Here is a 15,404-nt window from a genome sequence, read left to right on the forward strand (position 1 = left end):
GTGGGCCCAGGTCCACCGGTGGGCCATGACGATATTGCAAGTGGGTCCCCAAATAATTGACAAAACACTACGATTTTATTAATAATATAACATTCATTATGATACTGAGAAATAAAGTATACGATGTTAGTTCCAGTTATCCAAGCCGCAACACAGTCGCTTGATTGATCATTAAAATAACCATGCTCTGAAAATGCATGCGGCCCACCCATCTGACCACTTAACACGGCAGTCTTTCTGCTGCCGTGTTAAGTGGACAGATGGGTGGGCCGCAAACGCTTTAGAGATTTTCAAGTGGGCCTTGATCCCCAAAAAGATGAGAACCACACTACAACACTGCAGCAGTGTACCAGTCACCAGCGTGACATCACATATCACGAGGCAGCACCTCTATACTGACTCCAACTCTGTTCACAATAAACAAAGCGTCAGGGTGAGGCATCTTTGATGGCTGAAAATTGTTGTGTTCCCCTTTAAGCCAGTACGTGCTGTGCGACATGACAGCAGAATGGCAAAGGTGGGCCTTTGATGTAAGTGAAGCACACAGTCTTGAGACGGGCACGACTCTAAACACCCCTGTACTGTCAGACACACCATGTCATCCTGCACTTATCTGCATCATCACACCTGCAGGTATTCAAATGAAGAACTATATATATATTTGAAAAGGGCGTTAATCCATTAAAACCGGAAAAGCATCTGTGTCATTTAAAAATGTTGCTATATAGCACATTCGTTGGCTATTCAAAACTAGCAGATATAAGCTCACAGTGCGTCACTTTGTAAGACATTTGTAGAATCCGCTTCAGGTCTTAATGGGTTAATTTTGAGAAATCTGAGGGTTTACTTCACCATCCACTTGCATACTCAGCATGTGGCCTACATAAAAAAGGAAAGGCTTTGAAGAAACCTGGTAATTATATAGTCACATGTTTGTTTTACTGTCAGAAACTTAGATCAGTCAGCAGATGTTAAAACTATATGTTTATCTTATGGTTAGCGTGTGCTAATGTTACAGTTGATTAGACATGTTACAATTCACCCCAGTTCAAGTACAATGCAATTGGACAATAAACGTTTTGGTGTAGTTATGAATAACAAATATTTGCACGATACAGCGCTAACCCGATAATTTGATTACTAAAAGTTCATTTGATTCATTTTCTGTTGATCAACTAGCCTAATATATTATTCAATGAAGCATTTGCCCCATAATGAATGAAGTTTCACACACACACACACACACACACACACACACACACACACACACACACACACACACACACGCTCACACGCACGCACACACACACACACACACACACACACACACACACACACACACACACACACACACACACACACACACACACACACACACACACACACACACACACACACACATATACTGTATATGCACTAGAAATATTAACCATTATATAATGCATTCATCAATTATTCATTAACATAATCTGAAGCTAAGGAATCTTACTGTGAGGGCAAATTTTCAATACAGCCGTTCCAAAAAAAACATTTGCGCTTGAGATCCATTTTGATTTGTGTGATGTGGGTCTCTCCAGTGTAAATGTGGGGGAGATTTCCGTTCTTCTCAAGCACAGCATGAGCACACAATCATTTGGCTTCAGAAGACATAGATTATGCTGCATAAACTGTATGGAGTAACTTTGCAATACATTTTTGCCCTATTTGGATCTCTAATGGCTTGGGCACCATTGACTTTAGTTGTTTTGTAGATAGTTGCTCCAAATTTGTCTGTTTAACCCTTTGTGTGTTGTGTAACAAATAAACTTTATCCGTGTTGCAACTGGCATGAGGTTAGATAATGACAGAATTCTCATTTTTGTGTGAATCATTACTTTAAGGTCAAAGAGCATTGTTAGAGACTGTGTTGAATGGAAATAACAACGGCCTAAAGGCACAAAGAGCTACAGCATAGGGCATAGAAAGTTGGCAAGTCCAAATATGTAAATTTAGGCTGGCCAGGGAGTCAGAATGCGAGAACATGCACGTGTGTCAGTGGTGCTGAGGATTCTCCTGCAACCATTAAACCTCATTTGGTTGTCATGGCTACACAGCCGGCGGCCCGAGCTCTTGGAAGCTAAGGCGGAAACGAGAGAGAGAGAGGGTGGCATGTTGTTGGGAATCCATCAACTAACTGGACCTGGCATTTGAAAAGGAAAAAAAAACACCACCATGCCCTTGTGAACCAATCTGTGACTTTAGAACTAAACGTTCACTTTTTGATTAAGGTCTCCTGTCCAGTCATCTTTCTTCATGACATTACAGTATTAGCCAGTTGGTCATCAGACTTTGCTGACCTCTGCGTCTCTGATTGAAACACCTGTTACTACTACTACACTACCAAAGTCTGGATTTCAGCTCATGGCACATGCAATCATCTCTATTTACCATTATCTCATATAGAACAGATAGAATAGATATTTTGATCCAATGCAACAAACACTCTGGCAGTGATCATTGGAAGAGCTTTATTCCACCATTTGAAAATACACCAGCATGTTTCCACCTAGTTTACTAAGTAACAGGGACAGTGCTTTCCGTTCCGTGACCTGGAAACCAAGACAGGAAGCCAGACGGACAGAGAGGGAAGTAAGCCAACGCTCAGAGAGGAAGCTTTGAATGAATAATGGACCTGTGGCTCACAGAGGGATAATAGCTTTGGGGAGGAGCAGCCTGAAGAGGCGTCAGGTTGCAGGGTGCAAGAAGAGCCTTGCCTCATGCTTATCCTGGTTTCTGTGATTGACAAATTGCGCGTAACTCTTAAACTCTGGCCCAGTTACGGAACATAAATTGGATCTTTGTGTTCCCAAAATAAAACATCCAGCACTGGAGAAAAAGTTACTACTATTGTAACTATTCAGAGTGGTTGTCTAATGTCTACAGAGATGGCCAATATTTATGTTACATGTATCTAAACTATTTCCATTACTTTTGAGAACAATATTGTTGTATTTTCCAAAATACTTTTGGTTAAAAAACAAAAGGAAGAATAGGAATCAGTTAATCACAGTTAAATTTCCTCCTCAGCTTTGTAGGAATAGTATTAAGTATTTATGTTGGTCATTTCAATAATTGATAACCAGCAAGTTCATAGAATGAAATATGAGTCTGTCTGTACCTTTGTTGCAGATTATGTGTGTTGATGTTCCCAGAGGAAGTTCTGGACTACTTGTACTACACAGTTCACATCACCATGACAAGAGTTTTATATGCAGCTCAGTACAATGAGCACACGGCAAGCACGCATCAGATAAGTAAATGTAGTGGGCAGACTGGGCACAGATGATGCAACAACACCTAATTCACAACATGTTAACCTTTACTTTCATCAGTGTATCAGTTCAAATTTGTCCCCATCTAAGGTCTTCAAAATGTTGTTCTTAAAGGGGAATACCACTCATTTTCAACATTGCCCCGTCAGCCAAAAGTACACCCTGCGTATGTCACTGATCACATGACCTCAATCAATGATCCAGTTCTAGGCAACATAGAAGGGGGGGGGGCAGATGGAGATGTCTGAGAAGTGCATTCTGTAGTATTTAGAATATACATATATACACATTTGACATTGGTACTTTGTATTTTATATTGATACAGTTGTTTTGGGGGTATTTGCATGTTGTACATTTTGATCTATTTTGGCCCTTCCCTGGCAGAAATGTAATTACTAAAGGATATCATATGAAAAAATGACAATACTGAATCATCTATATTTTAATGATATAAAATGATCTTTCAGCTAAATTAATCTACAACGTTTTGGATGTGAATGTGCCAATTCTAGCTTCATGCAGGACTCTGTAAACAAGAATTCCAGAAGCACAAGAGTGTGTGCTACATCTATAGTGTGGGAGTTACATTTATTCTTTGGCTGCTGCAGCTTCGACCTTAGAACTCCTTGCTTTTGGTTGTTTGTAATATTCACAATGTTGGAGTGTAAGCGCATACTATTGCTTCACTCATTAAATTGCTCTGAAAAAGACTAATCAGTGCAATATTTGAAGTATTAGATAATATAATTTTCTATCCATCAGGGAAAGTAGTGATACAAGTGGGGCTGAAATAATGTCTTTAAGTAAAGTAACAAATAACAAATCACAAGTCAGCTATAAGAATTTGTAAACAAGATCTTATCGTGGTCCTTGTCTTTAAGATAGTGTGGAAGATGGCCGTGAAGGCCAGGATTGTCTGAGCATAATTCATATTCAACGCCACACTAAAATGTCTCTCATGGTGGAGAGGTGAAGGGTAAACAGAGGACCTTGCTGCTGTGGGCAGCCATGGGCATCAATGCATGCATGTGGCAAACTGTTCATCCACTGCACCAAAACACTGGCTGGCACTCTGTCAGTGTCCCTTACCCTCATGTTGTATGCTTGGTATATGGAGACAGCCATATACTGCACAGGCTATATATCAGTAGTTGAATATGGAAGGATGAGTAATGAATAATGAATAATAACGAGGGTAATAAAATCTACGTTCCTCATAAACATCTGAGGATTTTTCATGCATCGGTTGTTTATGTCAGCAGACTCTGATTTAACACTTGTCAAACGTGGGAGAGCGTTTCTGTCCTCACATGATTTCTTTACAATGCATTTCATGTGGGATGATATGCACAGCACCAGCGTCCAGCCGCTGTCCTCCAGCCACGAGAGACACATGTATACTGTACAATTATGTGGAATTGTATCCATTGACAACAGGGCAATGAAAAACACATACTGTACATAATACATAAAATGTTACACATAATAGACTTGTACTATATAACAGTTTATGGGTTGCCTTATCCTTGGAACATGAACATCATAATATATAATATATCCCATGAAATTATCTGTCTGTCTGTCTGTCTGTCTGTACTGTACTGTACTGTACTGTATGACCCTCTCACTGGCTACAGTATGTGTTCATATAGAAGAAAAATGCTGATGGTTATAACACCAAAAACACAAATGTGCCAAAACCTTTAATGACCCACTGAATTCCGGGGTTATCATTGTGTGATTAATGTTTGTTCATCTGGAGAAATATCCAGCAAGGCAAATGCATTACAGATGGAGGATGAGTGTCCTGCAGGTCGCGGTGAGCGACAGGAGGAGTTGGCTCTAATCATAATTTACAATGACTCGCTGGAGTTTTAATGAGGTCAATCTATTGCCCATTCATCACACTCCTGCCACAATGATGCTCTTGCATGAAACATCACAAAGACAGTGATAGTGGCTATCATAATGAACAACCGTTGATTTATAGCATCCAAAGGAGATATATATTTTTTTGCATTTAATGGGTGTTTTGCTAATGCAGCTTGGTTACTTACTTGCCCATTCATCAAAACAATGCTGATAGACTGGCACAGTATCAGAGAAAACATAAGTATTGAGCTGATATGGAAATGTGCTGAAGATAATGATGATATCCAAAGGAATCACAAGGGTGTTATTTTATTTTGGTTTGGCTACTGTTTTTGGGATAGAGTTTTACATTCATTTAATTAATATATAGTTAAAATAGCCTAATACAAAAAACTAAAAGCCTAATACAAAAAACTAAAAACTTGTACAGGCTATTGAGAAAACAATATTAACAATATGAGCTATATGGAGTTAGTGGCTTATATCAGTGGTTCTTAAAGAGGAGTACGGGGACCCCCAGGGGTCCTTGAGGGGGTTCCAGGGGCAGCAAAATGTGTTAAGCAAAATGTGTTAATATAGCATAAAAATCACTTTTAACAACTTTAATGCTATGTACAGTACATTGGATATTTGAAAATAGCCGATCTACAAGCTCTTTTAGGGATGCATGGCACAAAATATTTTCAGAGGGGTCTTGACGGTGCCCTATAGACATTTTCATTTGTACATATGCATTGTTAATTGTTGAAGTACTGCACATATTTTAAACTAGCTTATTTAGTCACCTGTGCCTCCTCCTCTGCGGTGCTGGCAATCCTGTTAATTGGAAGGTGCCAAGTACTGTAGAGGAGGAGGGGTGTTTGGTTTCATGGGTGATGGTAAATGTTGGTTTTGTTGGTAAACCTTGGTCTTGTGATTGTATGTAATTTTTATGGTAAAAGATTAGTTAATTGTGTAAAATAACTCATGGGCCTTACCATATTTGAGTTAAGCAGTTGCCAATTACTAATTGTCTCCGCCAGGCCGTAAGGCATGGCGAGAGAGTATGTTTTGCACCCTGTCTGTCCGTCCGTCCGTCTGTGACCAGCTAATCTCTGGCTCCGTTGGCTTGATCGTAGTGAAACTGTGCACACACACCCCCTGGATGCCAATTCAAAACCTCTGCCCCAAATGTTTTACATGGGCCTGTTATAGCGCCACCAAGAGGCCGCTTTTTGCAAAAAAAAATTTTTGACAGTGCTCCTATAGATTTTGTCCAAACGTCACACGAATCGGTACACAGTATCTCTATAGTCATTAAACGATTTTCATATTCCATCCTGATTGGCTAAAAATGGCTTCCAAAGTTTGCAGGAGTGCTCCGTTTTGAACAAAATGCCTCAAATTATGAACACAGCATGCAATTTCTGTGACATTTTGCACGCACATTCTCACTAGGCAGAGGAAGAAATGCCACTTGAACATTTTCAAATCAGCCTCATGGTGGCGCTATTACAGGCCGATTCGTGTTTTTATCTATAACTGCACCGATCGAGGCATTTCCGTCAGATTGTATCCAAATTTCACGCAAATTGGTACACATGCTCTCTATAGTCATGTGATCAAGACGGATCTGTTAGATTTTTCATATTCCATCCTAATTTAAACAGTGTCTCAAGTTCTTGGTTTGTTGTGTTTCCTTAGTTCGTTTCAAGTGTTAATTTCGTATTTTTGGCCAGTTTCTTTGTTTGTGAAGTTATTATTGCACTGCCTTTTATTGGTGTACCTGAAGGTAAATAAATAAATCTGCATTCCTGGACAATTTTTGGAGCCTTGGCCGTTAGAGCCTTTTTACAGCGTCTGCGGCCAAATACCTACAGTATTAATTTGTGGGATCTTGACATGAAAACATTTGAGAACCATTAGCTTATAGGCTACTGTACATTTCTGATAGGTTCTTGATCGTTATCTTAAACCCCCTTGCTGTTTGATCACACACAGATAAAGAAAGACACGTAACACACGAGATCTCTTTTACTCGTACGAGGATTGTAAACGACCATGTATCTCACTGGACACGATCCCAACTTACAATGGCGCATCCTCCCCTCTGCCAAGCACTTTATTATCAAAAGACAGGAGAAAGGAGGAGACAGTGGAGTGGAATTCTACTAGCTGATAAGGACTGTCAGACATATTACACATTGGATTAATACATTGCAGGAATTCAATTAAATGAATACAAATCAAAGAAAGAACTTATATACACACATTATAATATATATCTCTGTACACAGATATTATAAACTGGTCCTAACATTCCCTCCTGTTGTTCATTTAATTAATACTTCTGAACATCAATCACATTTTTCTTGCCTTCACATTTCAAAATGAACATCATAACAGGATTTTTATTAATCAACCCAACAACTCAAACATTTGCCTCTTCGCTTCCAGTGGCCTTGGGACTAACTTTCTATGTCACTCTCAAATAGGGCTTGAAAGGAATACACACTCTCGTGTGGAGTGGAGCACTTGGGACACATATCTGAGACAACGCCGCATGTCTGCACGACCTTTTCATTGACCATACACTAATGGTCTTGCTTTGCGTCACTAACATTCTTGGAATTAATGTCATTGTAGCATTGAGGAACAGGCTACGTCTATAGTTAATTGTCTCTACACGTAACATAAGCTTTCCCACTCCAAGATGGGGAAAGAGAGACAAACCAACCTTATTGGCACGGGATACCAGTGAGATTGTATTTTTCTTACAACCTCCAATTCTTAGTTGATCTAAACAAACACGGGGGAGTCAGCATTAATGTCTGTTGACAATTGTGTTCGTTGATCTGACCCTTCTTCACAGAGCCAGCGTGGACATAACAAAGGTTAGGCTTCCGAGTGACATACAGGCTTAACAGTGCTATTTAGGGCGTATTTCAACTGATGGTACGGTTTACACGGCAAATAGCTGCTGTTAGTTCAAAGTCATTTTCTCCCAAGGCTCACCAGCGATATTGAATTTCGAGGCATGTCACTTCTCATGACCAGTTGTGTGAAGCAGATATATTTATATGTGTGCAAACATAAACATTCACATTTTAGTCTTAGCGATTTGATTAGCGTAAAAATATACCCAGCATTTAGATTTAGACGGTGAGAAACATTTTCGTCAACACTCCTCGATTTACGAGTAACTTTAATAATACAAATATATAATACACTCATAGAAATTATAAAACTCACAAAAATACCAGGGGTGCAATTCTAAGTGTAATAGGAATGGGGATGGGGAATATTCTAATGGGAGTCTTCTCCAGGTTTGGGTCTGACCTGAGCGCTATCCGCTCGGCCCCACCCGCTGCTGGCTTTTTCACTCCTATTACTTAAATATCTGATAATGTTCGCACCAATTTACAGTGGCCTCTTGTGGATCCAAATAACACGTTTCACAGCAATTGTGTTGGTGACCAGGACTCGGAACGGACCCTCTCAGCGCAGAGTTGGTCCTGGTCCTTTCGCTTGATGATCTTTATCACGGCATGCAGATCACCAGTGCTTCAGTCCCTGTAGGGAGAGAGAAAAGACTAGACAGATAATTTGCACTTTGGACTTTATTCGCCACTAATGTGATGCATTATGGCTATGGCCGTTTTGACACATCTGTACTTCAATCTAGTTTTACAGTATCATCACTTTTCAAGAAGTGGAAATAATAGTCTTACATATGGCCTTTCGTTACCTTTTCATTGTCTAAAACATGTACAAAACTGTTTAGCATAATTTTGAAAATTATAAGTGTGAAAATGCTGCTTAATTATATATATATGTGTACCATCCCTCCTGTTTGAGATATGACCCATGGTCATGACTCAACTTCAGATCCTAAGTGTGAAATGGTCTGTGTCACTGGTGGCAGACATAACAAATAAAAACTCCCAATGTGAAGCGCGACTAGGTTCCTTTGTTATCTTATCTACATAAGCGTTTCCCAGGCGTAAAAGTGCCTCTGCTAGTCTACTGTGCAGCAAAAAAATAAACAAAGTAGAAAATGCATCTTGGCAACGAACTTTAGTGAGATGAGGTTCAGTACATATCAAAAATTTACACAGGTTCCAGGTCTTAATGGGTTAGTTAAGAGACATTTGGAGTAAAAACCTAGAGGCCTTAACATCTTTCAGTTTGGACAAAGGGATTAGTATGGTCAGGCAAGGCCTACACAGAGGAGCTCGTCTAATCTATTTTTTTTATCTTAACAAACCAGTTAAACCCATAATTTTGCATCATGTCATGCTGAGTGAGTGGCCTAGGAAGCTAGATGCTTTATTGCCCGTGACCTTCAAGTGCTTTAAGAGCTTACTTGTGGTTTTCCACACATACCTCACGTGTGTGGGAGATTCTCCCAAAATAAATCAACACAAGAGATAACATGAGACAACTGAGAAACGTGGCCTCAAAATTTGCTATTTCCCTTGAGAAATTGGCTGGACTTAACAAGCCCTTGTGGAATACTCAAATGAGTAGAAATACTTAAAAAATTTGTACAGATACTTTAAAGTTCCCAAACTGAGTAAAAATACTCTAAACTGAAAATTATTTGGGCTTCTCCTGTTCTTTCTTGGCTGGACTTCACACGCACACGCACACACACACACACTCACACACTCACGCACAGGCAGGCTCACTGGAGCGCACACACACACTCCAGTAATCAGTCTCTGTGTCTCTGTCTCTCTCTCTCTCACGCACACATGTGAACACACACACACATGCAGACAGTCAGACAGACACACATACAATCTGCACATTACAGATTTGGTTCAGACTCATGCATCACTTCTATAATATTTCTCACTCCTCTCACACACACATTACCTGACACTCTCCAACGTAAGTGACGTCATTCCACATGCTTCAAACACACACAGTCTTTTCGGTACATGAAACTACACACATGCACGTATACAAGCACACACGCACGTCATAACCCATTTGTTCACACTACTGTTGCTACCCTTCACACTTTACATATAGTACATATGTATTACACCCAAACACCACATTCACTTACAATTCATGTACACTAACACCTGAACACACATGCACACTCTCTCTCTTCCTCCTTTCATGCAGAAAAATAACTTCTAGGTGGACTGTACTGCCATGTACTGTGATTCTCATGTTGTTACTAAAAAAAAAAAAAAAATACATTCATCCACACACATACATACACTCTTACTCTCATTTAAACATCACTCCTTCCATGTCGTTGTGCACCACGACATGGAATTTTGAAATGTTTAAATGATTGCTGCATCTATGTGGGGCAATTCATACAGATCACGAAAAATGCACAATCCACTCTCTCATTTACACATCTTTTAGACAAAACAAAACATGTTTTCTTACTACAAAACTCTCTCTCTCTCGCTGTCGCTCTAATGCGCACAGCCTCCTACCTTCTTCTCTTTCTCTCTTCTCTAATCTCTCTCATCATTCCAACCATCCACTGTTGTGTTTGATCTACAATCAGCCACAAAGTGGCCCATACAACCACACCTAAAACATGAGTTGGGGGCCCTTGGTTGGCCTTTCTCTTTCCTCGTATCATCCCATCCATGTACTGTTGTGCTTGATCTACAATCAGCCACAAAGTGGCCCATACGACCACACCTAAAACATGAGTTGGGGGCCCTTGGCTGGCCTCTCTTCTTGCCCTGCTTTGGCTTATCTCCTTCGTTGGTAACATCGACTACAATCACTTGTTTCACAGGAGCACCTGTATCTTCTTTTTCCTTCTCCATATTAGCAGTCAATTACTATTATGTGGGTGAAAACTTAAATATGTGTGGTTCTTATAATGTTCTGTTCAATGTGTAGAAATTATTTTATTCACTGTAAATATCTTGTTCTTATCCTAACTGAGTGTACAGTATTTCAAACTTTATCTAGGCACTGCTGTATACTGGTCAAAAACTGTATCACACCCAAATATTCACCACGTTCACCACGTGTTGGACTAGCCCAGGGGATCAGCTAACTTATCACATTCAAACCACACACCGTACACCCCTGAGAGTCTTATGGGGGTTATACAAGATATATAGACTAAACATAGACAAAAGGATCATGCCCTGGAAGGTCCACCACGTGTCGACTTGCCCCAGAGGATAAATCACTGAATCCTCTGGAGGGAGTTATCAGACTCTTTATCTTATTAACTACCGTGACTCTCTCTTGAACTCACACAAAACTCGTTCTCAGTATACTCTTGCAGCTAATAAAATGCAGTGGCCCCCGCCACTACAACACAACTATAACTGTAGTTGCTTATCTATGCACAACTACAACACACTTGTCAATATTACACCTTCGTAATAACAACAATATGTCCACACAAGGACCACACTTGTCAATATTACACCTTAGTAATAACAACAATATGTCCACACAAGGACCACTTACATGTTTCTTATAGGCGTGTGATCACGTTCAGATTTCGGCAGTCGTTCGTCGAAGAGAAGATTTCGGACTGGTGAACACCGGCCTGGTGCGACTTTACACCCCAGGGCTTGCAGGACCCTCTTGGATCTCTGGCTATCGATAGACTTGCGATGCGTCCTCTTCTCCTCTTCCAAAAACGACGTAGAAATCCGACACGAAGGACCAGTGAAATGATAGGTTCTTGATCGTTATCTTAAACCCCCTTGCTGTTTGATCACACACAGATAAAGAAAGACACGTAACACACGAGATCTCTTTTACTCGTACGAGGATTGTAAACGACCATGTATCTCACTGGACACGATCCCAACTTACAATGGCGCATCCTCCCCTCTGCCAAGCACTTTATTATCAAAAGACAGGAGAAAGGAGGAGACAGTGGAGTGGAATTCTACTAGCTGATAAGGACTGTCAGACATATTACACATTGGATTAATACATTGCAGGAATTCAATTAAATGAATACAAATCAAAGAAAGAACTTATATACACACATTATAATATATATCTCTGTACACAGATATTATAAACTGGTCCTAACAATTTCTAAGCCACATATTAGAGCAAGTAGAGGAGGAAGATATGAAGTGTCAGGCTATCCCAACAAATGAGATCCACACTACACAGGAAGGTGGCCTTTTTAGTTGATGATTATTTGGCTAATCGTTGACATTTGGATGAATCTCAGCCTGTCCAAAACCTTGACTAATTGCAGCACTGCATGGAGAACGCCCCTGAGAAAGGGAAGAGTATCAAATAGTAGTGATTCATAGTGGTGTAGCTAGTACGTCAAAGAGAGAACTCCGTGGCTTAGTGACGTACTATAAATAAATGCAGGCTTCCGTACTGTATGGCCTACTTAGAGGTTTGACGATGGATTGTGTTGAGGCAGCAATAAAGTGCAGGACTGAGAGAGTAAGTGGAAAAATGGGACTATGGAGAGTGGAGACATTGCATAGTCACGACACTGTCGGGCAGAAACCTCGTATCTCCATATTTGAACTTTTTATGGGTTTTTTTAATGCCCTCCCGGGGCTATACTTCGTTGTACAAGAGTGTCAAGCAAAGGTAGTGAAAATAGGCAATCAAACAAGTAGATCTGCAATTTTCTTTCATAATATCTGAAAATATCCGTTCCATTTCCTGAAAAGTAACGGGTTTTGGACATTCAAGGTTTCCACCCGACAGCGACGATATTTGCTTGCTGCTTCAGTCATTGGAACGTTGTCGCTTATCATCCGCTTGTCGGTCACACCACCGTAAAATGTCAAGGTGAGATCTAAACTGTGATCGCAATGAAACCCTAGACAGCTTTTTCCATGGTTGTATTATACTGATTAAACCCCTACCAGGAATCAGTCAGCACGAGATGAATTGCTGCTGACAGACAATGACAAGGGCCTGCCTCGTCCTATAGTAGCCTACACACAGATCACTCACCCGGGGTTAGTGTCTGTGCATTTGGCCCGCTTTCACAGTGCGTCTCACATGACGCTGTTGCTTGCCGACAAGAACTGAGTTTCACGCTAAAATTCGACGCGTTGTGAGTTTTAGATCAGCTACTTTTGGCACAGGATATCATTGTCCTACGACTTAAGGCCGGTCTGTAAACACCAGGAGCGTTTATTTCGTGCGATTGAAATGCGTTAATCTAAACTGCTGTTTGTGTTATGAGTACATGCACACAGAGCGCCATTATGACATCGTGATTAAGCGGAGTAATTTTTTTTTTTAATTAGGTAGATTTTTCAGTGCAAATCAAATCATCAACCTGTATGAATGAGGTTGATGAAAGTTTGATGCAGTTTCGTATCTCGTTCATTAACGTCGCTCCTGGTGTGTAACAACCTTAAAGGTTCTATGACATTCATTTTAACTTTTTTGGGGGGGGGGGGTTTATGACCTCAATTTCTCTCCCCATCTCTCTCTTTCTGTTTCCTGTCCAACTCCACTATACACTATAAATAAAGTAAAATAAAGCCTGAGAAAATATCTTCAAAAAATATAAAATATATACATATATATAGAAATCAGGGCTAATAGGCTTAAGAGAGGGGGGGGGAAACAAGCATGAAATAAGAAAAAACATTTTGCAGCAGTACTCACCTGGAAAAGGTCAACCTTGTTTGTTCTGTCTCACTGGGTGTGTGTCTGGGGCAATTAATGCATGGTTGGTGTCTTGGCAAGAGGAAGGGAAACGTGGGCCACTGACACACAGAGACCCTGGAAGAAAAACCCAAGGTCTCTCCATGGGACACCTGGAACTTTCCACTGGGTGTGTGTGTGTGTGTGTGTGTGTGTGTGTGTGTGTGTGTGTGTGTGTGTGTGTGTGTGTGTGTGTGTGTGTGTGTGTGTGTGTGTGTGTGTGTGTGTGTGTGTGTGTGTGTGTGTGTGTGTGTGTGTGTGTGTGTGTGTGTGTGTGTGCGTTCTCATGCGTGTAACTAAGCTATGGTGGAAAGTGATGCTGGTGGTAAATAATGTCAATGACCGTCACCAAGTCACCTACTCCATCTCAGAAATTGCCTCCCCTTTTTACAGTTTCAGCATCTAGCGGCTCTAGTTAGACGACCTATGGCGCATGGTGGCACATGATATATTCTAACACACTAGAAGCAATTGCATTGGTAGTGTGTCCGACCTCCAATTTCATTAGTTAAATTGCGTGTTCTTTGGGCACAAAGCTCGCCGCTAGGCGCAAAGCGGTTGTGTTGAGTCTCTGAAATAGTCATGGTTGTGTTTTGGGCATAACATTAACATATCAACAAATTTCAACAATTTTCAAAATAGCTAAAATAGCAAACGCAAAGCATTGTGAGATTGTAGATTGTCTATTTCTTCTATTATTATTGTTAAGTGGTTAACTCTGAGTGTATTACTGTAGGTTGATTTTTACACTCACATTAAATTAAAGGGTTTTACAGAGCAAGTTGTATTAATAGTGTTGGTAGGAGGAGAAATGACATGCAGGGCCCAGATGTGGGAGCCGCCTGCATAGAGAGCAGATGGTAGATGGTAGTCTTGTGCTATCACAGGCAGAATAAATTAGTTTGATGTGTGAGGGGGCACACTGATGGGGGTGGAGTTTTGGGGAAAGTCCACATCTGTTTGGCTTATCCAATGCAGCAGAGAACCAGAGGGGACCTCACATCACACAGAGAGCCCTTGGAAGGTCCATCTAAGACAGATCATCTGATGATTTACACTGTAAACATTTAATTCAGAGCCGAGTCAAATGTTAATATATTGGTTCTTACTTTTTTCATGCAACAATTATATGTTGTGTAAGTTGCAGCCGAGGGGCAATATGCAAAAATAATTGTGACTAATTAATATGACACAGATAACCATGTGTATGCTTTGCACAGTCATTGATGACAGTTTGTCCTTAAACGGAAAGGACATGGTGTCACCCAGGAGCAGACAGGTTGTCACTACTCACTAAGCAAAAAAGGCTTCTGTTTCTAACTAATAGTAGCAGCAGTGACATCATCACACTGGTTGTGTTGTGTTGTGAACAGGGCAGCATGTTTCATGCAGTTTACTGTAGAGCATATCATTCAGTTGGCTTTCATATAATGAAAAGTAGCAATACTGCAGTTGTTTCTAACAAATATACTTTTGTTGTCCCACAAGCATTTTACTGTCATTGCAACATTTTTCAAGCAGTAGAATGCTGGTGACATTAGCATAAGAATAAGGGTTGAATAATGCATGGCATATTTTTGCTATTGG

The 15,404-nt window shown here is 40.4% G+C and overlaps 1 protein-coding gene across 1 annotated transcript in view; it reads right to left on the reverse strand.

Moving 5' to 3' along the window:
* The window catches only part of dhrs3b (dehydrogenase/reductase (SDR family) member 3b), a 280,407-nt gene that overhangs the window by 226,738 nt on the left and 38,265 nt on the right, over positions 1-15,404 (reverse strand). The gene's annotated exons all lie outside the window — the stretch shown is intronic.

This window comes from Gymnoscopelus braueri (genome assembly GCF_963280865.1).
Source record: "Gymnoscopelus braueri genome assembly, chromosome: 3".
Lineage (NCBI taxonomy): Eukaryota > Metazoa > Chordata > Actinopteri > Myctophiformes > Myctophidae > Gymnoscopelus > Gymnoscopelus braueri.